Source organism: Populus alba, chromosome 14 (assembly GCF_005239225.2).
Source record: "Populus alba chromosome 14, ASM523922v2, whole genome shotgun sequence".
Classification (NCBI taxonomy): Eukaryota; Viridiplantae; Streptophyta; class Magnoliopsida; order Malpighiales; family Salicaceae; genus Populus; species Populus alba.
The window spans coordinates 19,804,574-19,808,415 of NC_133297.1; positions in this window are offsets into that span (position 1 = coordinate 19,804,574).

The window sequence follows — 3,842 nt, forward strand, 5'->3', positions numbered from 1 at the left end:
ATCAAATGATCTCACATTGTTGGCATCTTCAATAAATTCACCCATGTCAACATTATAACGACTTCTAGCAGTTGTCTTAATAATCGTCCACCATTCAGATGATTTATTACCAGGTGGATATGTATAGTAGACTTGTTGACATTGTTGTGCTAACACAAAATCTTCATTTTCGTGTAGTCGAGATGTATGCTTGATTTCAACCAAACCATTCGAAGGATGCACTCTAATCCCTCGTTTTGTATCATACCAATTACATTTAAACATAAATAACTTGCACTTACTCCCCAATAATTTTAGCCGAACAACTTCTTTAAGCATTCCATAATAATCATGTTCATCATCATCATAGCAACTTCCTTTCACACAAACTTCACTATTCATTGTCTTTTTAAAACGACCATAACGTTGAGTATGAAATTTAAAACCATTCACATAATACCCATTATAACATTTCACTGAAGTTGAAGGGCCCATAGCAAGTCCAAAGAGCTGATTTTCAATTCCGTTAGATTGGTATTCCACCTAGCATAATAGTTAACTCCATAAGAAATAATGATTTAAAAGAGATTAATAATATTTTTAAAGTAGCTAATTGACATAAAATATAAATTAATTTATTAAGATACTTACATTATTTTTTAACCAATTTGGAAAGATCGCTTCGCATAATTTTTCAATTTCACCATCACTCGCATGTGGTTGTTGTGACTTTAGCTCTTGTCGACATTGCCTAAAATTTTAAAATGTTAAAGTTAATAATAAATTATTATAAATTTAGTACAAAATAATATTTCATACTTACTCTAAATAAGGCTTCAGTTCTTGACAATTGAATATCACATAGTTATGCGCAATTTGCATTTCAGCATGTGACAACTGCCTTTTATAAAATCTTTTGGATAATTTTTTCCCTAGATAGGAAAAAATAGAGAGACATCCATCTACACTTCTAAGGCCACCACCATCATTCCGTGGAACTCGATTCCAAATTGTTTGCACGTCATCACCAAAATAATAAGATGCAAAATTGGTAATTTCATCAATCAAGTATGCTTCACATATGGAACCCTCAACTTTAGCTTTATTGGTCACTTTCTTCTTCAAATAAAACATATACCTATATCATTTCTGTCAATTAGTTTATTTGTTAAAAATAAAAAGTTAATAAAATTAACATAGTATGAAAACATACCGTTCAAATGGATACATCCATCGATATTGAACTGGTCCACCAACTTTTGCCTCGTAAGGTAGATGTATCGTCAAGTGTTTCATGGAGTCAAAGAAGGATGGAGGAAAAATCCTTTCAAGTTTGCAAATTATTTCAATTATATTCATTTGCATTAACTCCATGTGTTGGGCATTTAAATTTGTTGAACAAATATCTCGAAAAAATACGGACAATTCAGTTAATGCCTCCCAAAGTGGCCTAGGTAAGTAAGGTCGGAAAGCGGTTGGAAGAAGTCTTTGAATGAAGACATGACAATCATGGCTCTTCATCCCCGAAACCTTACATTGTGCCTCTTTCACACATCGTGAAATGCTTGAAGCATAACCATCAGGAAATGATAATTCCTTCATCCATGACAAGACTTCTTGTTGTTGTTTCTTGTGTAGACAATAAGTGCCTTTAGGTTTGTAAACCCGACCACTCATATCTTGTTGCAAATGAAAATTTGGCTTCTGACAATACAATTGAATATCCAACCTAGCCTTTAAATTGTCCTTGCTTCTATTCGGACAATCCATTACTGTATAAAAAATATTGTCAAAAACATTTTTCTCAACATGCATGACATCAAGATTATGACGAATCAAATTTGTATGCCAATATGGAAGCTCCCAGAAAATGCTCTTCTTCACCCAATTGTGCTTAACACCAAAGCCAGGAATTTTATCATTATATGATGAACCTCCATTATGTCCCTCAGTATACATGGACACTTCGTTTAACATTTCCAAACCAGATGGACAAGGTAAAGGAGGGAGCATTTCAATTACTCCTTTCATAAACTTATCAAATTGAAATCTATATGGGTGGTTCATGGGTAAGAATTGTCGATGACAATCAAAAAATGTAGTTTTCCCTCCATTTTTTAATCTAAAAGCCTTGCTATGCTCCATACAATAAGGACAAGACAAATTTCCATGAGTACTCCACCCCGATAACATGCCATATGTTGGAAAGTCACTAATGGTCCACATCAAAGCTGCCCTTAATTGGAAATTTTCCTTTCTGTATACATCATATGTTTCAACACCAATAGACCACAAATTCTTTAACTCATCAATCAAAGGTCTTAGGAAAACATCAAGCTTTTTACCTGGATTCTTTGGCCCAGGAATCATCATTGTCAAAAACATGAATGGTCTAGTCATGCACTTCCACGAAGGCAAATTATAAACAGTCACAATTACTGGCCAACAAGAGTATGTATTTGAAGACATGTCAAATGGACAAAACCCATCAGTGCACAACCCTAACCGAATATTTCTCGGATCTGATGCAAAGCTTAAGTGGACACGATTAAACTCCTTCCATGCCTCCCCATCAGATGGGTGCATTATAACCCCATTATCAAAATTATGAAAATGATGCCATGTCATATCTTTGGCATGATATGGAGACATGAACAGTCTCTGAAGCCTTGGTGTTAAGGGAAAGTATCGGAGTTGCTTCTCCGCCTTATTGGAACCTTTACTAGTTGGATTTCTAGGTTTGTATCGTGAACTTCCACAAAAATCACAATTTATTTTCATTGCATTTGCCCCATAGTACAGCATACAGTAATTAGGACACACATCATATTTCTCATAACCAAGTCCAAGTGGTCGCATAAATTTCTTGGCATCATAAAAATTGGAAACCAAATTTTCATCATTAGGCATGCAACTTTTTGTAAAGTCAATAAAATTGTTGAAGGCATTCTGAGTCAAATTTAAAGTTGACTTCATATTAAGCAATTGTACACAAGCAGATAATTTGGATTGCTTGGTACACCCATCCCACAACGGCTCCTCCGCAGCTTTCAAAAGGTTAAAAAATTTAGTTGCCTCCGGATTTAGAATTTCCCCAGCTACCACAGGACTAGACACATTATCATTATAGAATGCATCACCAACCCTCATTGCATCCATAACCAGATTCCTATATGGATTCTCTAGACAAACATCATTCACAACATGACTCCTAATCGATGAAGGTCCAGCCAATATTGGTTCTGCGACATAAGGCTCCCCATGTACAGTCCAATTTTCATAACAAGGTAAAAAACCTTTTGTCAATAGATGTTTACAAACATCATCTTTCTTTAAAAACTTTTGATTTTTGCACCTCACACAAGGACATCTAATTTTTCCCCTAGATATACTTTTATCAATTGAAAATGCAAAATTGATAAATCTTCTAACACTGGTAATGTATTCAGGACAAAGGCGACCATCCATAAGACGACGATACATCCACGATCGATCATCCATGTTAATCTAATTAATATGACAACAACAATAAGCATTTTTTGAAATAAACATACTTCTTTAACTACTAGTACTTAAACAATATTGTCAAATAAAATATGTTCGGTTAGTATTATATATTTTCATTTATATTTTCTAACTAGTGACAAAAGTAGACTTTTAGATTATGTTCGGTTAGTATTTTATACAGAATAAATGGATAAAGAAAAATGATATTTAGTTGAACAAATATTAAATAAATTTATCTTTATAATAGTTTTGGAGTTCATTTTTTTTATTGGCCCTTCTAACTTTTGTTACCACCTCAAATGTTTTTTTTTTTATTTGGATCCATTTATTTTTATTGGATCCATCAAACTTTTTAT